The following is a 24,683-nucleotide window of genomic DNA, read 5'->3' on the forward strand; positions in this document are numbered from 1 at the left end:
GAGCATCTCCCGTGTGAGGAAAGGCCAAGGGAGCTGGGGCTCTGGAGCTGGAGAAGAGGAGACTGAGGGGTGACCTTATTAATGTTTACAAATACGTAAAGGGTGAGTGTCATGAGGATGGAGCCAGGCTCTTCTCGGTGACAACCAATGGTAGGACAAGGGGCAATGGGTTCAAATTGGAACACAAGAGGTTCCACTTAAATTTGAGAAGAAACTTCTTCTCAGTGAGGGTGACAGAGCCTGGCCCAGGCTGCCCAGGGAGGTTGTAGAGTCTCCTCTGGAGACATTCAAAACCAGCCTGGACATCTTCCTGTGTAACCGCATCTGGGTGCTCCTGCTCCTGCAGGGGGATTGCACTGGATGAGCTTTCCAGGTCCCTTCCAATCCCTGACATTCTGTGATTCTTGGAGGAAAGTAGATTACATCAGAATTTTCTTTAAGCACAATAAACATTTAAGTTTTCCATTAATTCAGAAATATAACTCAAGAAATCCTGAAGGCTCAGAAGCCCTGTTGACACATTAAAAAAAAAAAAAAAAAGACAAAACCAAGCCACAATGTGTGTATGTGTGGTGTCACATCACCTAGTGCTGGAGTCTTCACAGGTGGTGGAGCCCTGCACCATAGCTCTGCTTCAAAGGAGAGGCCAGAGAAAGAACCAGCTCTGGGTCCTGCAGGACTTTGAGCTCGGTGTGTCCCCCAGGAAAGTGCTGCAGCAGAGCACACTGCTTCTGGCCACAGCACAGCAGGCAGGGTCTGTACAGCCATTTAACAATTGCTATGTTAACATCTCCAGCTCTATATAGGTAAACCAGTATAAATTTAACGTGCAGGCGATGGGAGCAGATTTTAGGTGACTGCTTGTTAATCTCATTCCCTTAACTATTCATCATTCTGTGCATCCCAGTAGTGGCACATAAAGGTGAGGCCCCTTGGAGATTTCCACTGCACAGGCAGGCATCTTCATCTACTTGGAAAGAGGGAATCTGAATTTTAAGTGAAGTGCTGCACAGTAGTGGCAAGTTCAGCTTCTTACCAATAAATCAGTTACTTCACAGTGGCTCTGGTATCTCTGGCTGCAGCCAGTCTTCTGAAGTAGAGAACTAAACCAAAATACCATACCTCAGATTGGTTTTTCTGTTGTCTGTGTTGAAGACGTTAGGACAGTTTTCTTAACAGCTGAATAGGCTACACTCCCAAGAGCTTTACAAACAGGGGTAGGAAAATGTGGACAGTTTGTACAGTCTTTAAAAATGGAGGCAGCTTATTCTTATTCCTATTGAGTCAAGGGACAATTTGTACTACCCCATTGATGAATTTCCCCTTTTTAATTTGCTGGTAGCATAAACTAAGCACAGAACCAGTGTTCCACAGAGCATGACCGAATAAAGAAGAAGTTGGGTATTACGTGTGCCATTTACTGGATGTATATATATAGTAGTGATGCTTTCTCTGCTCTGCCAGGGTTCAGAGTAAGGTTTTGTCTCAGCCAGGCTCGGGGAAAGGCAGCAGATTGCACACAAGGCTTTCTCTTTGTTGAAGTGGTGGAAGGTAAGATGCATCTATGCAATGAGAGTGCATGGAAAGTGCATCTATCTGCAACTGCCTACCATGCCAGCCTTCACACACGGTCGTGTAGAGGTAGGATGTACAAACTGAAGTGCATTGTACTCATCTGAAGTGTAGCTGCATTTATCCTCTCACCATTCACACCTCTGCTGCTTGGAAGAGCAGTGAGGACTAGTAGAGCTTAGGAGCTGGCTTAGTGGGGTGGGTGGGCTGGGCAGAGGGCAGGTGGACTGCAGTTCCTCCCAGTCCACCTCCAGACCTGCCCGGAGATGCTGCTGTTGCTGCCTAGAGGCATTTCCTGACAATTTGTGGTCTGGCTCCTCAGGCTTTGCAAGGAATAACAGACAGCTCCACTCATTTGTGGGGCCCTCACTATAGGAAAGACATTGAGCTGCTGGAGAGAGTGCAGAGAAGGGAACGGAGCCGGTGAGGGGCTGGAGCACAAGTGTGATGAGGAGCGGCTGAGGGAGCTGGGGCTGTTCAGCCTGAGAACAGGAGCTGAGGGGAGACCTGATCGCTGTCTGCAACTGCCTGAAAGGAGGTTGGAGCATGGAGGGGTTGGTCTCTTCTCCCAAGTAGCAAGTGACAGGACAAGAGGAGGTCACCTCAGGTTGCACCAAGGAAGGTTCAGATTGGATATTAAGAAACATTTATTCATGGAAAGGGTTGTCAGGCATTGGAACAGGCTGCCCAGGGAAGTGGTGGAGTAACCATCCCTGGAATTGTTCAAAAGGCATGTAGATGAGGCTCTAAGGGCCATGGTTTACTGCTAGAGTTAGGTTACGGTTGCACTTGATGACCTTAAGGGTTTCTTTCAACCAAAATGATTCTATGATTTCTGTTACATAGTGATAGTGAACACACCTCGTTTTCCCACAGGCAGCTTCATACCCTTGGAGCTCTGCTGCAAAGTGTCAGACAGTATTTTACCACTGTGACCTGTATATCTTTGTTTTACTGATATCCATACTTTGGGGGTACTTTCTGAAAGATCAATATATATTCCGTGTAAGTCAAGAATATACAAAACCTGTAGCATGATATGGAGATCGCAGGAAGACGTGGAACATAGAGGGGCCTCAAGGTTTTGAGCTTTAATCTGTGAAGCAGCAAAGGGCAAAATCCAGAACTTGAAGTTAGAAATGACATTGGTTTATCAAGACAGCCAAAAGACAAGAAACCACTGAGATGAAGAGAATGGCTGAGCTGAGAGCCTGCAGTGTTGTGGAAAGTTCTCCAAAAGTTCGAATGGCAACACCAGGAAGATATCACACATATTCTGACCCACGGCAGTAGAAAGCATGGAGAGATGCCCTGGATTCACCCACAATATAGGGTAACAAGACCCACAGACTGAAAATGTCGACATTCACACTCCCTGCTTAACACTAAATCCTCCTGAGTTACTGTTGGAGTGAAAAGTGATTCAACCACAGCTGGTGACATCATCTGGATCTTCCCAAGACCAAAGCAAAACATTGACTGGATACTCCCAAGAAGAAAGTGAAATAGTATCTAAACATTATCATATTTTACGTGCTATGCTAAATGCTTTTAATATATTCACATTAATTTGATTCCAAAGACACAAAATCGTTCCTGAGTTATCCCTACCAGACATATTTATACTAGGAAGATTCTCTTTTCCCCCTTTATTTCCTAAATTTCTAGCTTCTAAGTTACACAGATTGCTATGAACTTTCTTGGGGCTTTCGTACCCATCTCTCATATCCTCTTTTGTCTGTGTGGATTTTTGTTTTTGTTTGTATAATAATTGTTTTTACTTGCAGGTATTTTCTTTAAAAATAATACAATTCTCTTTTCCAAATGTCAGTTCTAGCTTTCTGCTGCCTCAGAAATTGTTTCTACCCAGCTTTCAATTCCGTTTAAAATCCTTTCCTCCAGCTGATTTGTCCCATAACCATTCATGAGGGGCACCCTCCATCCTCTGTCAGTGCTGCTGCTGGGGCTGGGAATACCCATGGGGAGCTTTGATTTGTCATGCCCCACTAAAATAAGTGCTGGTGTCCAGACCACCAAGGACTAGATGATCTTTTGAGGTCCCTTCCAATCCCTAACATTCTGTGATTCTGTGACAGCTGGGCCTCCAACATGTGTTTGAAGAGTGATGGAGACACCACCATCTGAAGAATGTTTCTTGTGGCTTCCTATATATCTTACCTTTCCTCAGTGTAGTAAGAGAGCAGACAACTTTATCAGGCCACGAATGTTTAATAAACAGAATTTTTGTCCACTAGGTTTGTGGCATTTAAAAATAAACAAGCAAGCATTGCTCATATTTTGCCTCAGAACGTTGATTGTGATCTTGATGTCTGACTTTGTGGGAAGCTGTTTCAACCAGGACTGAGCACAGAGGGCAGGTTTCAATTTGTTAGGCTCACACATAAGAAAACTGCTCCCACCACACCAGATCTCTGGCAGTACAGACTGTATCATACATCTAAGTGAGGAAACAGAGGCTGAGTAGGACTTTGCTTCTACAAATGGAGCTGTGCAGATGGCACAGTGCTTACAAAGAGGCAGGAATATTGTCTTTTGATCTCAGTAGGAGGGTGGGGACAGAGGAGGGGGAAATGTGATATTACCCACAAGCCAGGGAAAGTTTCAAATCTCTGGCTCAAACAGGCAGAGTATTTGCTGCTGGGTTTCTGCTTTTATCCTTCTAATTGCTGATATTAGCTCCTGATGCCCCTTTTTTATTCTCAATGAGTTTGTGGTAATTTATAAAGCAAAGTTTCAGATACGTTGGAAGATGTGCAAACTCAGTTCTTAAATTATAAACTCCATTAAAGAAAAACCTTCCAAAAGCACTAGTCAATAAAACATATTTTACTAGTGTTAAGCATTCCTTTTCATGAATAATGACCTTGAAATCCTAGAGCAGAGCAAAATTTCTGACAGGACAAATGGGAGATTTGTTTGGACTTGGCCAAATATTTATGAATCAGTGATGCTGATTTAACTTAGTAAAAAGCAATAGATTTAAGATAAGAATTTGACAAAACATCTGTTGGAAGAAGATGCCATCTCCACTCAGTTTAACCATGCTATCAAATAGCCATGCGGAAATCAGTGATATTTAGAGAAAACTGCAACAAGAATGGCAGGGCTCATTCTATGCAGTTTGGTAATCCATTGAAATAGACATTCTGAAAGAAAGACCAATAAGTAAAGAAAATAAACAACAAAAAAATAACTCTGGATAGGGATAGGTCTTTTTTAATGAAAAATACTGTTTTATATATATTTATTTTTATTGAAAACAGGAAAAATAATTTCAATGAGAAAACAACTACATTTATTTTTACTAGTTTTAAAAACCTAGAAGTTTTCCAAAGAAACTTTGAGAATTTTTGCCATCGCTTCTTGTCAAACACTGTAGTGAAAATATCTTTCAATCTCAAAATAAATCCTAGCAGTTTAAAAGACCAGCTTGTTTATATGCTTGTGTATATCTCAGAGAAACAAGGAACCACCTTCTGAGAGCAATGCTGATTACTCAGCTGATGAGTAATTCCCACACCCCACTAACATAAGAGCAAACTGAGAGGGCCTGTGCTTGGCCCCAGAGCAAGGTAGACAGGTGTCACACTTTTTCATTGCATATTTCCAGTCCTACCAGCTGTATCTACATTGTCATGGCAGATAATATGATATTTCTTTTTCCTAACTCGCACCGCAAAAGGTAGGTGACAACTTGAAAGCGACCTTGCTTGATTTATAGGGCCTCAAACCTTTTGGTCACATTCGTCACTTAAGAAAAAAGTCATTTAACTTCTGTGTAAAGTAACATGTTAGAAAGAGAGAGGAAAAGCAGGCTTTAGTGTGGCACAAAGCCCTTTACATTTAGAGCAGAAGAAAAAACCTCATTGCTATTCAAAATGTCTTCTGTGTGTCCTGTAAACGGGCCAATATTTGTATGCCAAATCAGCAGAAGAAGTGGAAAAATCTAAAGAACAGCGTGTGAGACTGTTACCAAAAATCCCATTCATATAGATAAAATAGCATGGATGAGCCAGCTTTGTGTGGTTTTTGCATTAATTGTCTGTGACACTAGATACAAGGCTCAGAGAGCAGTGTTGACTCTTCTGAAAGTTTGAAGAACTAATCCAAGCTCTCAAAAGAGGAAGCTTTAAACATAACCTGAACTTAGAACACATGAAAGATCCAACATGCAAGTTTCTTTATACTTTTGTAAAGATTTTTTCAATAAGTGAGAAACTAAGTAAATGAAAGGTACGTGAAAGCATTAGCAAATTGCAAAAGCCTGCAATGTGTGTTTATGGTGCAGAGTGTCTAATTCTTTATGGAAGATAATAAGCCAGTTTTGATGCCTTGGGCTGGAACTCCTACCTGGAAATGATTCTCTCTTTCCTTTCACTGACTACAGAGGGAGCCAAGTTTCTTTAGTTAGACAGCTCAGGTAGGTGCCTGAACTTTTCTAGCTTAAATACCTTTAAAGTTTCTAAAGTGAAGAGCATAAGCAAACTAAAATACTGATTCTCTTCAATTTTACAATAATTTTGGTGACACAACCATTCTGGGTGGAAGTGAGGTCTTCCATTACTCTGTTTCTCCTGTAAATGTGTTGTAGTGTTTTCAGCTCAGAAGTTTGTGTACTTTTCCCATGCAAAATAAATAGAAAAGACAATATCCTGATGTAGTTAGCAGCAGCAGCAGCAAGCAAAAGTCATTGGTGAATATAGTAAATTAAAAGCAATGTAAGTATCAGTTTGTTGTTTGTTTGTTTGTTTTTACCGCAAATCCATATGCAAGTGGTAAATCTGTGTTTTATCTGGGGAGGCAGTTACTGAATTTTCTGGGCTCGCTTTTCTCCAAGCTTACAGCTTCCAGAAGAGCATGGAGGATGCTCTGCATGCAGGAAGCCATTTGTGAAGGACATCAACAGAAAGACCATCATGGTGGCAAACACCTCAGACTGTGGCATTCCACATCTTCATGGAAAGCTCTGCAAGAGGAGACCTGGACTTCATACCGATTGCCAAGACCTGTACGAGCTGCGGTCAGTCACATCCTGGTGAGGAAAGACAAATGGGGCAGCCCCATTCCCAAACAACCAGAGGAACCCCACCCCCAAGATCACATCGGCTGCAAGTGTTACAAGACCATATGCTCCAGACCTCCTTGGATGTGGTGAAAGATGAATCCCTCATCTGCCTCTCTCCTTATTAGCACTTTGAACTCATGCACAGGGGTGAGATCACGTTTGAGGAAACTGCAAAAGGTGGCACAGTGAGTGCTTTGGTCCCAGGGAAGGGAGACATTTGGTGGACTATTAACTACTTGCTGGACAATTCACTGTTTAGCTGACTTTTCTGCAAATGGGAATAACCACAGACCAGCCACGTTGCTGTGGCTTCTTCCTAGATTTCTTGAAAGTGACAACTTTGTCTCTCAGTTCTTTTAAATTTTACAATATTTCTTGGTGATACAAAACTTTTTGATATAAGTGAGACTTTGCAACAGCAAAGAATCTTCTTAGATGTGAAACACCTTTTCAGCAAAGAGCACAATCAAAAATTAATACACATCCACAGACATTTCAGTCCTTTTGGCTCTGTGTATTAATCTCGTAACCATTTGTCACACGTTTCTGAGCTGCTCTGTGCTAGTATGGGTGACATTGCACAAAGTCCTTGCTGGAGTACAGACCAATGTGACCCCCAAAAAAGAAGAATCTGATTTATACCAATATTGACATCATGATTACATCAGAAAACAAACATGTGTCACTGACAACACAAATCATAGGAGGTAGACAAGTTGTGTGTGCCTAGGACAATGTCTGAAGAAAGCTTGGTAGGCACATTCCTATCAAACATTATCCCATCAGTTTGATGAGAATGAAAATTAGAAATTACATGTAGCCTTCTGTTGTGCAGAATTTAACCAGAGGAAATATTATGTCAAAGTCTATGCTCATGAAAGAGAGTTGGTCGTCCAGCTGGTCTAATCAGGTACCAGTCCTGCTGCTCATTCTGTCATGCCTGCAATTTGAAACACTGTGTATTTGGGAAAACAGGTTAATTTAACAAAGCTTTAATGAAAAACTTTGGGAATAGTGACATCAGCTGAGTGTCTCTCCTTCCATGCCTTCAGTACCACAGAGTTCACCTCGCTGTAGCTGCAGACTCTTAACAATTTTGCTTTCTTCTAGACTTGCTTGTAAAGGTAAAGCACAGTTGCCCACAGCGAAAAGCAAGCAATTCCAGGTCATGCTGTTCCATATGGCTGCATCAGACCTATTTCCATTCCACTAGTGCTTCTGGCATTGTAAAAAGTAACATGGGAAATCCCTGTTCTGAGGTAATGCAGAATTAGAGATAAGTAGCTCTGCAAAAACCTGAGGCTTGTGAAGTGAACTTGGATTAAGACCACAACCCAAACATTTTTGAAGCTGTTTTGTTCTGTACAGATGAAGACATGAACACATGTATATCTTAATTATGCTTGACATCTGTTTACTATTTTGGTCTTCATACCTGTATGTGCATCACTACAGATATTAGCAATTATACTACTCAGTACAGAGACGAAGCAACGTGGGTGTGTGTAAAGGGGTAACTGATAGTATCTTTTCTGATAGCATGAGAGCTCAGAGGATGTGAAAAAAATAAAAAGAAACTAGGTAACAATTGTTTGCTAAATACTTGCATGCTCAGGGAGATGTAATGTTCCTGTAGACAGAGGAAAGCCCACCTAAGACAAAAGAGAGCTGCTGCAATTGCAAGCCCATAACAGCATGGGGCTCTGCTGCTGTCGAGTCCGAGCGCTTATTTCTGCTGTCAACAAGCTATGGAAGAATTTCAAATGCGTTCCAGCTCACAGCCCTTGGGAAGAAGAAAGAGGCTTCTCAGCACATACAATTGCTCTTCTATTAATATTTCTTTCTTCCACTCAGGACTGTGATTTATTTGGCATATATTTTAGGTAACCATAGATGCAATGCTCAGAGAAGGGAATCTTTCACTAAATCTCTCTTTTGATCCATTGTTTAAATTCCTTGGATAGGGAGACCCCAGTTCTGAAGAACGAGGTCGTGCAGAAATTGAGCAGACCAGAAGCACAGGAAGAGAGGGAACATCCCAGTCATTCCAGTTTCACTGGGTATTCCAAAGGGAGAAACCCCAAAACTACTTCTAATTCCCTTGAAAAGTGGCAGGCGGGTGTAGGTAATAAGACACTTAGCAAAGCCAATAGAAGAAAATATTTCCACCAGTTTCAAAAGGCTTGCACCAGGTCTGTGGTGAAGAGGCTCATTGCCTTCACTTCCAGTCAGAAGAAGCAGAGAAGACACCCCTGGCAAAGGCACCAGAGCAGGAAAGGACCTGGAAGGTGAAAGTGCCTTGAGAACAAAGTGGCAGGGAGGGAGCTGCAGGGGCAGGGGCTGTTCAGAGATGAAGGCTTGCACACCTTTCATAATTTGGAATAAAACCCTCTGATCCAGACAGACATATTTAAATAATTCTGACTCATCTGGTGGCAAATATACCTCCATGGCAACTCCCTAAACCTAGCTAATGTAGAGAAACACTCAAGGAATATGGAAATGTTAACAGCTGCATCCAAATCAGTTCTTAATACACTGGAGCCCACTTAAACAAGGAAAGAGTTCTTGCAAGACACAACTTGTTCGAAGAATTGATTTCTTTTTGCTCCAGAAGATACACAGAAAATACAGTGGAACTGTGGAAAAAATAAACTCCCTTTGAAGAAATAAGCCAATTAATAGACAGAGAAGACTGAAGTGATTCTGCCAGTATGATCTGATCAAGCAGAGGTTTTCATAAAAATAATGAGGGCCAATTGTTCACTGCTTTATGTGAATCTACCACAAATAACCACTGGAGAAAAATGTAACTATATAACAGCAAGACAACACGCTTCTCACCCCTCATCCAGGGAACACCAGCGAAACTCCTGCAAGTAGCAGCAGCATCTACCACCCCCAACACTCCACAGGCCAGGATGATCTTGGAGTGGGAGGGAAGGAGACCACCACAGAAATCTTTCTACCATCAGCCTCTTTTAGACACGCTGGAAATAAAGTAAATCCTGTCCAAGTCAGCTGCTCATTCACCCTGTGGCCACACAACATGCCGCTGCTCTTAGTGTTCCCACTGGGGTGGGGTCTCTCCATCCCACTCACTTTTGGTGGGACGTGGGCACGGATCGCATGAAGCAAATTGGTGATTTGCTTTCACCTCACACCTGCTTTGTTTTGTAATGCTTTTGCATGATTCGGGTGCATGAACGTCTGCCAGCTGGGTGAGCTCCCGCCACAAACACACCAACAAATGGACACAACGAATGGGAGAGACCCGTATCCCTGTGCTGCACTGACCAACGCCAGCCAAGTTTCAGAAAGATTTTAAGTAGATAAATCTTCCCCTTCAGACAGATGTGGGTAAGATAAGACACAGCATGTTGGGTTTTCTCATCACCCTCTGGTCTGTATTGCAACTGCCCAGAAAAAACTCGTTCTATAAAACCAAAGCAGCTTCACTTCACTGACTTCACAAAGTCAGCAGGTTTGGTTTGGGTTTGTAGTGCTATAATTCAAGTTTGTCTAGGTATTCAATATACCTTCACTCTCTAAACACTCCCTGTATCTCTATGCATATCAGATATAAATAGTGTATTTCCCAAAAAAAGGCATGAAAAAAGCAAAGAAGCTCCTATCTCTTTTACTTTCTTCCTGCAAAGCTAAATTGATAATGAGAATGAATTATGAATGCCTTTCAGTTCAGCTTCAGAAATCCGAGGACTGGATTCCCCTTCAATGTCTGTCAATTAATATGGACATGCACGTGTTCATTAGAAAGCACAGTTCATCAAGATAGAGAGATAATATTGTGATTTATGCATTTAAGTCATAAAATATCTTTTCCTTTGAAAACAGAATAGGCCTCTACCAGGATAACTAACATGGGAGAGAATATGAAATAGTGTGCAAAAGAGGAGAGGCACAGATATTGCACAACACTTCTTGGTTTGGGGCATGGTGATGACTTGATGTTTTTTTGTGCATTACACAACTCATTGAATTTTTTCATTGTCTGGAGCATGCTAAACATAGTAACACATTTTTTAATGCCAGCACCTTTGCCTATAAAGCTAATAAAATAGGGCCAGGGACCTTTTATGGCGTAACCACACGGTGTAGCACTTGCCAGAGTCTTTCACAGGCTCCAAAGATGCCCTGCAGCCTAACACATAATTACTATTTTTCATGTGTTTATTTCAGTTCAAAGTGCACGCAATAATGTGTTGCAGCTTACCAGATTTCATAGCAAGATGCTGAGGTTATATGTTTTGTGCCCTGGGGTAGGTAGTCATGAGGGGGCCTCCCAAGGGTGCAAAGCCTTTGAGGACGGTGTCGTGGATGGAGGTAAGCAAGCCACAGAAGCTGCAAGGAGCCAAACGGCACGGCATGCCCTGTTCTTAGAGCTGGGAATAGTCCTCGTGTACACTTTTCCTTGGCTCGTGTCAGGAGTGTGCGAATAATTAGACAGCAAAGGCAATCTGTGGTCCAGCTTGCTCCCTGGCTCTGTTCTATTTAGCTGTGTAGATGTACATATGATTTCATTGATACAGAACTCACAGAGACAAGAATCAGACCCTGCCTGGGAAGATCCTGCTGATAAAGACTGGAGATGCATTCCCTCCTGGATCAAGATTAAAGAGACCCTTAGGGAGCTGGTTATAAATTCCTGACTCTCAGGTTGCTGCTATTTCCTGAACTAAGCTAAAGGAGCATTATGCTAGCTGGCTGTGGGTTATACGATATTGAGCATCACATATGGATTGGCGAAACTGGTGTTGAGCTCACCTTCTCGCCACTCCCATGCACCCCCTAATCCTCTTAATTTGGTGCTGGGTGAAACGGAGCTGGTTGTACAAATAGTTGTACTGGCCAAGGAGTCCCACCTTGCTCCAGAGTGGAAATATCAACTAAACAGGTGTCATTCCAGTTTCCACCTGTTCTATTACAAAGGAGTACAGAGCTGGAGCAAAGAAATATGATGTTTCTCCAGATATGACATATTTGATTCTTAATACATTTTTTTAGAATAGACACAATCATGCAGTGTTCTGTGATTTTAGTGCTTTCGGATATTAACATTTCTGAGGTCTCAGTGTGAGTCTCAATTATTGAAATGGCCAAGATTCTGGCAAGAAACCACAGGGAGGAAATCAGTTCTGTGCGGAAGATGCCAGGAGGCAAATATTATTTACATAGTCTGCAGAACTACAGAAATATAACAGTATGTAAATTTCTTGACAGATGCCCTGTTTGGCAGCTGCTCAGATTCAAATTTCACCCTCAGCCAGATCTGCAAAAACACAGATCAGTAATCCAGGGTAGATGTGATTTGGTAGAAATTCTGGATGACAACTTACAACTCCCCAAACTAATACTAAATTTACAAAGAAATAACAGATCAGGCAACCAATAAAGTCTGTGGACCTGAATCAAGCGAGGTCCTTAAACACGTGAGAAACCCCAGTGAAGTCAAGGGAGACTGCTGCCTCAATAATATATCAAAAGATTATTTACCTGGCCCTCTAATCTAACACAAGACTATGCTGAAAAAGGTACTGCCTGCTAGGATGCCCTGTTAAACCAGGGTACAAGTCTGAGAGCTACTTGAGACCTAATCCGATAGTGAAACTAAGATCAAAACCAAACTCAGATCAAACAACGTTAATTTCTCATGTCTGTTTGGTGCCCTCCAAAACATGAATTGGGATAGGCGTGCATCTCGTATGGCAGGTGATGCCACCAGACATGGTCACTGCCAGTGCAGCAGTGCCAGCACAGAGCCAGCCTCAGACTAAGCCATGTCTGCGGGGAGGTTTGACTTGTTCACAACCATATCTCATCAGTGGTTAAACTTCAGCCCTTGTTTCTAATAATACACATTGAAAACTGAAATTTTACAAGACTTGGAAGAAAATTCTAAATTGGTGTCCTTTTCTTTAGGAGATGCAGGACAGAAAAGTGGCAAAATTGCAGCTTAAGGTGGTAGATTTTTACAAGTTTTTAATCATATCCCAAGGGCCTTTGAGTATATTTAACCCAGGACCCAGTTATGACCTGACATATTGGAAGACATCTCCATGTGATTAACAGGCTGACATGACTCACTGGGAATGTCTCTTTGACCTGTGACTGAAAATTCAAGACACCAGTTGATTAGCAAGTGCTGCTTGTATTTAGGGGAAAGACATATCTGCTTTTACTCACCAGAAGGTCTCTGAGCTCTGCCTTATGCAAATACATAGTGACTATAACTTTCCTTTGAAACCAGAAGCTTGCTCCAGTGGAACATCAGCATGACAATTTTGTGCACTCCTATTGTGGGATGCTGGGCACATGGTCCGTGTCAAACATCCCCGTGGAGGTGACAGAGCAGTCTTGCCTCCTGCCCAGAACAAGAAAAGCTAAAGAAACTCCAGTGTAAATCTGTCAGCTAGGTTTTATTCTACAAAGAATTTCAGACGTTATTGCCCTCCAGTTAACACAGGGGGAAATCCTGCTTCAGTTTTGAGACAGTTTCTGCTTTGAAGCATCTCTACTTGTGGAGCCATAGCCCTGGGGGTATTCCTAGCACCGATGTCCCATCCTGTCACAAGCCAGGCGAGCTGCTCCCTCACATCCTTAAGCAGCTTGCCTACTCTGCTACAGGAGCCTCCTGCCCCAACCTGTTTCCCTCATCTCCCCTTCCCACCCGCGAAATGTCACTTTTTGGCTCTAAATAAACACGCTGTGCTCTGGCCAGGGCACATACAGCACCTCCCAGCTCCTCTGGGATGTGGGCACAGCCTTCAGCTTGTGTGCGGTGAGGGGGCGAGTAAAGCCACACCAAGAGCAATTCAGACAGTAAGTAGCAAAGCTTTATCAGAAGATCTGAGTTCAGGATTTCGTGGTCATTTGCCTTTATTTAGGGATTATTTATGCCTCCTATTAACCTTACTCAACCATGGCACATGTTAGACAGATGGGAAAGCCAAAGCAAAAATAAGCTCAGAGGTTTTCCCGGCTCGTGCAGAACAGTAGTAAAAGCTGAGAGGAAGCACTCGTGAGCCCCAGCATCCAGCGATATCCGTGATCAAGCAAAGCAGATACCAATGCAGGCTGGAAAAATTACAGTTGATGAGGAAGAACATATCCGTGCTGTTTGGTAAGACCACCAGTGCATCCCCCCGAATCTCGAGCCCCCCCAGCGCCGGCAGGGGGTCCCGCCAGGTGGTGCTGGGGAGACGGAGACACCCCAGCGATGGAGCCGGTGGTGGGTGGGGTGGAAGCCAGCACCCCCCTGCTCCCCTCCCTTGGCTGCAGCTCTGAGAGTGTTTCCTCCGGAATGCCTGCCTGATGATAACAGGATCCCTTTCATATATATTAGGCAAACACGGCCCAGGGTGGGTAAACATCATGAGGAGACTCATCTTTCTGCTCAATGCCGAGACGGTTAAAGCCTGGTTGAGCTAAACAAGAGGTGCTACGCTTTTTTTCTGGCCATGTCTTCAACAACAAAGCAGCTTTTGAAGTACATGGATTCCATGATTTTAAAAAAAATTACAAACCGGGCATCTCGCTTGCCCTTTTGCAACAAATATACCGCTTGGTATCACCCATAAAATCAGTGCCCTGCATGCACTAACCTGAATATTTATAGACGTAAAAAAGCATGTCATTTATGTAAGGCTAAGAAATCATGCACCCACATGAACAGTCCCTTGTAAAAATAAATAATAAAAAAGGCTGTGCCAAGTTATTAAATAAATTTTCTTTTTCAGTTAGGATCCTCATATTTAGTTCTGTAAAAGTCATTTGGGCAGCCTGAAATGTATCCTGTTTAAACAGGAGCTTATACTCAATCACATTTACTTTTTTGTTCTTTTTTTTTTTTTGAGGAATACTATTCCAACTTAAGCCCTAGACAAAAAATCTTGAGAAAGCACAAAACAGGAATAAAGTCATCTTTGTTTCAAATTTCCTGTCCCTTTTTACTAGGAGGGGGGTGGAAAAAGTATCTGATGAATGAGCAATCTTTAAGTGTCATGGGAGAAGAGCTAAGTGACCTGCGGACTCGGGAACTAACGCCTGCTTCAGAACTCTTCCAAAGGCTGGGTGATGAAGTAATACATTGTTACTGAAGTAACTTTGTCGAAAAGGAAAGTATTTTATATGTTTTCAGTGAAGATCATTATTTTGTTAAACCACTTATTTACCCTAGTCCATTACAAAACAATTGATTTCTGAAAGTCCAAAACAATGTTCAAGGGATGCTCTTCTTACCAGCCCATCCAGGAGAAAAACCCAGACTGTGAGAAGTAAGTGCTGTGCTGCTTCCCCACGGTGGTGGTCGCAGCATCAGAACACCAGTGCAGGAGGCATTAGAGAGAGGAGGGCTGAGAAGAGAGAACACATACAGCAGTTGTGAAGAAAAAGGAGCCAGCTGGAGATGGCAAAGGTGGCTGGACATTCAGTGGGGGTTTTACGGCATCTCTCTGTGTGGGAGTCTTGGGATTGAGTTTATTTACGGGGGCAAGAAAAGTGGACATGTATGCGTAGCACATGGGAGAGTGGTGGGGTGAGAAGAGTGTAGAAGGGAGCATGCTGAGCTGTGTCTGGATGTGTGCATTTCATCCTAACTGCTATATTGTTGAGACTCGAGCAATAAAGCAAATTTTCATTCTAATTGAAGATTCAAGGGTTTTAGAACAATCACCAGAAGAAAGAGAGAAAAAAAAATCCTCAGAGGACTTGGTAATGAATAACAAAAACCATTCTTTTGCATTGTCCAAAACGAATGGCATTCAGCATAATTGCAAAGAGAGGATTTAATGCTACAGTCCACTCTGGTGTTCTCTCTGCGAGTAGATGTGGGATGGCCCACGACTGACAGCAACACTTAGCCCAGGACAATGTCTTCTGGGCAATGTGTACCATAGATCATACTTGGTATGCCTTATTGTAGTCACTGGGGTGGCAAACACTGAAAGGGGCAGAGTCTGAGGGCAATCACCAATTGTTTAAAGCTGTTAGAGTGGGTTCACTTGCACAACGTGAATCAGATCAGCCTAAAGCAGGATGCTTTTCTGCAAGCACTTGTAGCAATTATTGGCCAAGCCTGCAAAGCCATTGCAACAGTGCAAGGGAACTAAACCCTGGGGAGCAAAAGAGGATCAGGTTGGAAGCTCAAGGATGAAGCACATGTTGGAGGAGGAGGAGGAGGAGATATGTACACTTTGTAACTTCACTGTAGTCATAGATGGGGTAAGTCTGTCCCAACATTCATAAGTAGGCTAAGTACTCCTGTAAAAAATGGTTCAGAGCAGTGTGACAAAACTTACCGTGTTTACTAACTGCATGTTAAACTCTTTTAGCTACAAGACACAAAACACTACCTAAACTCATTTCCAGCTCCCTTTCTCACCCATACTCCTATGTCTCGTTTCTGTGGGTATCACACTTACTTTCATAGAATCATAGAATTATTTCAGTTGGAAGAGACCCCCTCAGGCTCATCAAGTCCAGCTACAACTCAACCTAACTCTAGAACTAAACCATGTCCCTGAGAACCTTGTTTAAACACCTTTTAAACCCCTCCAGGGATGGTAACTCTACTACTGCCCTGGGCAGCCTGTTCCAATGCCTGACAACCCTTTCTGTGAAGTATTTTTTCCTAATATCCAATATAAACCTCCCCTGGTGCAACTTGAGGCCATTTCCTCTTGTCCCATCACTTGTTACTTGGAAGAAGAGACCACCCCCCCGTTCTTTCAGGCAGCTGCCGACAGCGATCAGGTCTCTCCTCAGCCTCCTGTTCTCCAGGTTGAACAGCCCCAGCTCCCTCAGCTGCTCCCATCACACTTGCGCTCCAGCCCCTCACCAGCTCTGTTCCCTCCTCTGCACTCTCTAGCATTTCAATGTCCTTCTTATCATGAGGAGCCCAAAACTGAACACAGTATTCAATGCAATACAAAGTGAGAACACAGCTGGGGCACTAACCACATCCCGGGTACCTGCCTGAGATGGTGCTGTGCAACAGGGCAGTGAATGGGAAACTCTGCACAAACTCTAAAGGCTGAATACCACATCTCTGTACTCTCCACTGCTTTATTACCAGGAAGGCAAAGGGGGCCACCCCGGCTCCAGTTCACCTCACCCTGCAGCTGGGAGCCTGCCACGTACAGTTCAAGAGCTCAGATTAGTTATCTTTGCTCTAAGTAGAAAGGGCTCTGGATTAGGACTCAGGAGGCTTAAATTCATTTGTCAGGTTAAGTACAGACTCTGTGTGCAACCTTGAGCAAGGTCTTTAATCTGCCTGAGTGTCGATATCCTTTAGAAAGGGGCAATAATTCTTCTCTAATCCCTGAGGGTTTGGGGAATAAGATTGGTAAATAACAGAGCAGCACTCTGCTACTGACAGGACAGTTGGCACAGCTCTCCTGGCTGTACCGAGTTCCCTTTCTAGCTACCCAGCATAAGTGTTGCAAATCAGGGGCACTAATGGTATTTTCATGAAACTGAATAAAAAAATCAAAGGGAAGCAGCAGTTACATGGGAATTTTATGTCCCCCGACTTACACACCTTTAAGCACCATTCACTGTTTTGAAGAATTCACAAGAGAACCATGCTCCAAAATTATATGTAATGTCTAAACTCAGTCTGATAGCTTAGGTGCTGCCAGTGCTTGGGTACTATCATTCACTCCACAGACACACGTGGAAACTCTGATAACAACATCAAAAATGCCTACACTAGAGCAAAGCTGCTTTAGTGGCGCTTTCCAGAAAGAAAGTAAAAACTGAGGAAGACAGCAGGTCACTTCTTCCACCGAACCACATTTAGGTTGTCTGTTCCTTCTCTTTAACCTTTGTCTGCCCCCTTTTTATTATTTCCCTTTCACACGTTTTCTGCATGCAGGTCTGCAGTTTTCCTTCCCGCTGAGCTACAAACCCGCTGCTGCTTTATTCCTCCACTCGGCGCTTCCCTGCCCCGGCTCGGAGCACGTAGGCTTCATCCCCTTGATGATCAGCTGAGGAGCAGATGGGGGATCAGAGGAGCGGGATGGCTGCTTTACGAGGCGCACCCGCAGGAGCACTGATGGAGACAACCAGAGTGACCACAAACCGGGATTTCAAATGCTGCAATATTCAAATCTGGGATACAAGGCAAGGTCAAAGCCGTAGGTCCCAGGGATCATGTAATTTCGGATTATTCTCAGCTTCCATTTAAAGCAAAGTTTCTAGTATTCATATTCTCAGACAAAAGCTTGGAAATGGAAACCACCAAGGGCTTGAACATCAAAGGGAAAAATAAAAGAATCCAGAATTGATTTTATTTTTTTTTTAAGATCTCATGATCTTGCCATCAACCTCACATTGTGTTGGAGGGTAGCTCAGGATTTTTGAGCATGAAAGCCTGGCAGGACTACAGTTGCCTCAAAATCATAATGAATTGAGGCCACAGTCGGCTTTTGAGAACGCTGCTGCCTTGCAACTAAGACAATACCAGGGTTTTGCAGAAGGGTTTGGTCCTCCCCATGCAACCTTGCACTGGTGAGCATCACGCTATCACTGGCAGTCTCAGGCGTGGATATCTTCTTTTTTATCCCGATTAAAGAAGAAAGGTATATTTTAAGTCTAAAGTGGCTGCTGCATTGCCACTCAAGGGGGTGAAGGCTGCAAGCTCATGAAGATGCCCAGAGGATCTCCCAGGCTTGTCTTCAGGGCCAGCACAGCTTCTTAAGGGGACAGGAGTCCCGCGTAGTTGCAACCATATGTTGAATGTAATGAAAGCATATGGAGCTAATTATGTAAATAAACAACTCAGCCCATGATGATTCTAAATAATGCAAAACATAAAGAGGCAAAACACTAATGTTTTAACTAATGAAAATAGATTCTTGGGGTGATTAATTTACAATAAAGAGAAGCTGCGTATGTCAAAAATGGTACGTCATCATTTGATTTAATATAATCAGGCACAGCTGCATTGCTCTTGATGTTTGTTAGCAATCATCGTGTTCACTCCTCCTGCATCTGTACCACAATATTGAAAGAGATGAAAACTGCATAGCGGAGCCAGCAAGCACTTGCGAGAAAAATATTTTTAAAGCATTTCATTATAAATATTTACTAACCTTTGGGATTTTTGAATGCTGGAAGTTGCGTCAGGAAAGAAGCATATGCTGATATCCTCAAAAACAACACAAGTGGTCAACAGTCTCCGTACAAAAGGGAATAGCTCAATACAATAGGCCACTGTTGCTGTGACTCTCAGCATTGTTTACCTCTCACAGAGCTTCCAAGTACAAACCACTTCAAACAAACTGCAGTAAGACTTTAAACTGAATCCACCCAACAGGTTAATAAAACAAATATTGATCTGGTTTGAAAGTCATTACAGTAAACAAAACCTTTTTGGATTAAAAGAGTTCCTTTGTTCAAGCAATATTGCCCAGAGCCTTCCAGCAACATATTACAATCCTCAAGCAATATTTTACAGTATTTGCCCTCAAATCTGCCTTGATTTGTAGCATATGTATAAATACAGATACATGAAGAGTTATGGACAAGTATTTCATGCACGCAAAGGAAAGAAATCATGCCAAATTAAAAAATATGCTGCAAATTCTGGCAATTAAGTGCAAAAGTAAGAATTTTTCAAGTGCATATAATGATTCATGCACCTAAATTTCATTCCAAAATCTGCAACTTGTAGATACTTTTAGCTTCACTACTCCAGAATCAAAACCTCTGCAGTACTGACTAAAATCACAATGTCCTTCCACAAGGTCTCCCACAATGGATCCGATACACTGTGAAAGCATCTTGACATGGTACAGCACAGAGACACAACCCAGATGCTTAAGAACAAAGGTAGAAAGAGCGAGGATGCGGTAACACCAGGAAAAGTTTGCAGAGAACTATTGCCCCAGGTGCAGACTTGTCTGGACTGCTCAGACCTCATTGCCTGGTTACTTGGCAGGGAGTGAAGGCATCTAAATGGCTTTAGATCCTCACTCCACTTTCAAAAGCAGCTTAGGTGCCTAGAAACCTTTGTCAAGAGATGACGTAGAAGGAGTGACCAGAAGCTCCAGCTCCACCTTTTGCAAATGCTTCAAGGTGCGGACTGAGGACATCAAGCCAGTTGCACATACTTAAGCACGTATCTTCCAAAAGCAACAGATCAGTTAAATGATTTTGAAACTTTCATCCACAATCAAACCAGATTTATTCCCTCAAGTAGCAGAGCAGGTTACAAATTCAAACACACCTAGCCACATGTATTTTCTTTTTTATTTTCCCTGCAAACTTCTCTCTCTAGATGCAAAACACACAACAGAAACATAAGCACACACAGAGTGACCAGTCAGCAGGTTTCAGTAAAACTACGCTAGTCTAGTAATGCAAAATCAGGGAATGGTTTCTATTTGTCACAGAAGTGTGAAAATCAAAGGGAACAATAAGGAATATAAATACTGTCAGAACTTAATGACAATGTTCAGTATTCCTGTACAAATGGACAAGTTCAGTAGTGCTGACAATTCCTAAAAACTTGATTCAGCCAGTGGAACGGGCTCGTAGTACATTTGGGTTAATATGACACTGCAGAGAGAAATGGCAAAAAAAAAGCAGGTAAAGATCAGGAGAGGTTGATTCTCCAGACATTTAAGCAAACCACAGTGCAAGACCTTTAAGCAGCCTTCACTGCTTCTCATTATTTCCACACACACATCACTTTAATAATAATTTATTCTCTGTTCTGGCCATGTAAAGCAAGTTGCGCTATGTATATCAACCCAGAGCAGACAGCTGGTCAATGTGTGACTGCAAGGTAAGTACAAACCTTCTCGAATCCTGGATTTCTTCTTGGGTGTCCAAACAGACCCTACCTGGCTTTTTGTCACAAATTCACAACATTCCAGTAACACTCAATAGAGAATTCTCAACAGAGCCCAGTCAGCAATGAAGGCTGGTGTGGCACTACAGCGAGTCCCTCTAACATGAGGCACAGTTTCTAAGTGACAGTCCAAGGTATTAAGAAATTACACCACCACTGAATGGAAGCACAATGCATACCCAGTGCTCAGCATCTGCCTTAGCTTAAGGGCACAGCATTCTGCAAATCTTGTAAAATCAGGTAGTTGATCAGATAACGCACCCCACATCGCTGGGGCTCTCCCTATCTGGAGACAGAATCAAACCCTGTGAGCTTTGCTCAGAGTATCTCACTCGCAGCTGGACTTCTTTGCTGGAAGAGCCATGCAATCTTGGCTTACATCTTATCACCAGCAGCGCAACAGTCAGACTTCAGGGTTTGCTGTCTCGCAGGCACCCACGTTATTCTCATTGCCGGGTAGCAGCATTAGACACGCAGCCTCAGAGTGAAAGAACAACAGGGAGGGAATGAGCGATAAGGAGCAGAAAGAGCTTGCAGAGTTAGCACCTGCACAGCAGACTTATGCTTCATTGATGTGGGGCATTTCTTGCATCTGGAGCGTAATGATTAAGAGAATAAAATGCATGTTCTACCACACCGAATGACAGGAGTAACTGTCATGTTCACTCACGCTGCAATACTGAGAAGATAATACAGGCTATTAATTAGGTTTGGGTAGGAAAAAAACATATTTGAAGAGATCACTCTAAAGACCAATGAAAGGCAGAGAGCAGATTTCTGAAATGGAGCATGACATTATATATCCTTAATGAGTGAGACGATCAATTAAGTGCTCTATCTTTCTGTATTCAAGACAGGATCTTCTTTAACAAGTCTCTATATCCGAACACCAATACATACACCAAAGCTTTTGCAGACTTTGGCACTCAGACTCCCTTAAATTGTGGATATTCTGTTTTTAACCTTCTCTGTCCTTCATCATGGTGCTGAATTAACTACTTTGAGCTTCAGCATTGCATTTCTATTCCTGATGACCAGCAATAGCCAAAAAGCCCTTAGGTGAGGAGAGGGACCCTTTGCCATGTCCTGCACCACTCCCATGTACTATTCCCAGATACGTGATCTGTCAAAGGTGGATCCTCAGCAGTGCAACATTCTGTCCCACTCTTACTCGAAATACTGCAAGTCCTTCATACTGTCTCTGGTTGCCTGTAGCTGAAACTGTGGGTCCACCTGCACCACACTGCACCTCCAAATTTTTAGAAAACACTACAGTATTTTGAAAACAGAAACACATTAGCATAACGAGAAAATACTAATGGACTAGTTCTTTTTGCTGCTCTGCATGTGCTTGTCCTTCCAGTTTCCAGGCACCAGTTTAAGTGGGGATTGCCAAATCTGAAGCAGGGGCTCGCTAATAGAACTGAGCTTTATAGTCCTGATTTTTCCAAACTATGTCAAACTCTCAAAAAACTATCTTGAACATAACAAACCTAGATCCATGCACTGCCATGAGAAATTGATAGACAGAGGAACTAAAAAGCTCCAGAATAAAATATGAGGTTGCATGAAAAATAACGGAAAACAATGCATTGCACATAAATTTAAGATTTTTTTCTTTCTTTAGACACAGAAAAACAAAAATTTTTTGATCAAATATGGAAAAAAAAGGATTAAAATAATCAAACAAGTGATTTGTAATTGGCCTCCAGACTGTACATCTTCCTTTGCTAAAGTGCGTGCAAGTGAATAAAACTGCATGGTTGGACTTTATTAGCTGTAGCTTTCCTTCCTGACTCTGGGATTAGAGGAATACTTTAACCTTGACACATTCATCTTATACTCACAAAGCTCCACTTTAAACAGTCCCTTCTTTCCTCTTCACTGGTCTGGTTCTGGCACATCATTTTCCAAATTAGAAGAGGCTACTGTTCTGTCTTAAAAGGCAAAGGGATTCTTACTTATCTTTGTTAGCAAGAACAAGGAGAAATTCAGGATTCTTTGTTATCAATACATCCTAAAAGTCTATTACAGATGGCAGAAATATGGCAAAAGAGGTTTGTATGAATAAGGTTCTTGAAAAGATGCCTTTTAATTTAGAAGGAGCTTCATTTTGTTTATCAGACAGCATATTAGCGAGAAATTATATTTTTTTAAGCTTCCTTTATGCTAGAGAAGTTTGCGATGAGACTTTCAAAAGCTCTCAGCTCTGCATGTACAAACACTGCTCCTGCTGCTGTTCTTGAAGGCAGAACTGGGCCATTATGGAGCGTTTGTGAGAAGCCCATAGGTAGGGGGAAAACTGCCATGCACAGGTACTGGCACACCTGTCATCCCCAGGCAGGAGGAAAAGTGTCTGTGGAAATACATACTTATTCAGAGGGACAGGGAAAATGAGAGTGCAAGGAAGTTTTTTATGTGTGTGTGGAGGGGGGTGGTATTTAGCAAAACACTTGAAAGTTAATTGCAGAATAAAAGAATATACCTCAGAGGTACACATATCCTCAGTGCACCGATTTATTATAATTACAGAGTTTACCCTTACCTTTTTTCTTTATCCAGCCACATATTTGAGTTACTTCAGATTAAAGTATACATCTTGTTAATTATGGCATTTAGTTCTCAAACTGTAATTGGTGTCTTGTGCTAAGCTCCTGTAACCCTTCTTGTCACTGTTTCAAGGGGGCTTGTTGAATTCGCCTGAGGTAAACTAAAATGGAAAGTACCGTCTTATTTGAGTAATATGAGATATTTCTTGTGGCTTTAATGGCCAAATATTGCATTGCTTACAGGGAGCATGGTTGGGGAGGGTGACAATTTGTAATCCTACCTGCCAAGAGCTAATCAATGCAGATGCTCCTATAATAATTTTCAGGAGGTTTATTACATCCTTTAAGCAGATGAAAGTAATACGGCTTAGAATAAACAACCACCACTAGAAATTGGACAAAAATAATCACAATGAGCTACTGGAAACTTTCCTGGCACGTCTTCCTTTAAAAAAAGAATCTTGGTGGAGTGTTGGAGACAGAATCTTTTACCCCACCTAATCACAACTTGCTCCTACCACTTGGGAAATGTGTCAGGGACAAAAGCTGAAGAAACAACTTTGTGGGTATTTGGAAGAAGAGCACCTGACGGCTGCCAGGTGCAGACCACAACTGGCTGTTGCATCCTGTTGTAAAACCACACTACCCAAAACCAATGCACATGGGCTTCCCTCAGGCTTTTCTTCAGGTGCTTTAGGTATTGTCTGGTGACTCGTTTCAGGTCAAGATAAATGTGTATTTTCAAATTAGACTCCAAAGCTGTATTTCGGCATCAACTGGATTTGCAAGGCACTTAAGTAGAGAAATTTCTAAATTTGTTCTCCCAGTGGCAATTTACCTCAATAAGCATTTTCTCCCACAATTTCCCATTAAATTAAACAATTAGCCTGTTTTGTAGCTTTGAGGGCCTACTCTTTCTGCATAAATAAAGTGTGTGCTTTTTTCTGCTTCTATTTCCTCTGTCAGCATCATCCCCCACACCTTTTCTGCGCACCAACTTATCAGCAAGGAGAGATGGTTAGGCAGTCTAGATAGTGAATAAAGTCACTCCTGTGCTTTTCCCTAAGAAACACATACCCAGTGGTTATTGTACGCCACCTGTGTTTTCACAGTAGCTTTTTCTTCTGTTTAATGGATCTTCTCTCACTGTTTGAAGATAACTAAACTGATGGCTCTATGTTTGCTGGACTGTTGCCCTGTGCCAGGCAGGAATCAAACCACTTCACATTTGCTGGCAGAGGTTTTCCTGTATTTGCTCCATCCCAGTTTCAAGGCTGAAAGAAGGCGACAGAAGCCCATGGTAGGTCCCTATTTTGTTCATGGAAATGCTGAACCTACAAGTTGCCTCCTCACCTTTAGACATCTCTTTGGAAGCGAGAGGTTACAATCTCTGATTCTACCCTGTGGCTCTTAATCACAAAGATCGATGTGAAAAATTATGTCTAAATGTTTCTAGTCAACAGGAGGTTTCCAACACACATTTCTAGCAGGATCACACTTGAATTGCTCTAAATTCAAAGAAGCAATAATCAATTCTTTGATGCATAGTCTTTTCAGATTGCCCTCAGGTGAAGACATATGCTTTGTATGCGTTATAAGA

At 42.5% G+C, this 24,683-nt stretch overlaps 1 long non-coding RNA gene across 1 annotated transcript in view; it reads right to left on the minus strand.

Moving 5' to 3' along the window:
* The window catches only part of LOC135579449 (uncharacterized), a 109,410-nt gene that overhangs the window by 20,908 nt on the left and 63,819 nt on the right, over nucleotides 1-24,683 (minus strand). The gene's annotated exons all lie outside the window — the stretch shown is intronic.

This window comes from Columba livia, chromosome 4 (assembly GCF_036013475.1).
Source record: "Columba livia isolate bColLiv1 breed racing homer chromosome 4, bColLiv1.pat.W.v2, whole genome shotgun sequence".
In the NCBI taxonomy this organism is placed as follows: Eukaryota; Metazoa; Chordata; class Aves; order Columbiformes; family Columbidae; genus Columba; species Columba livia.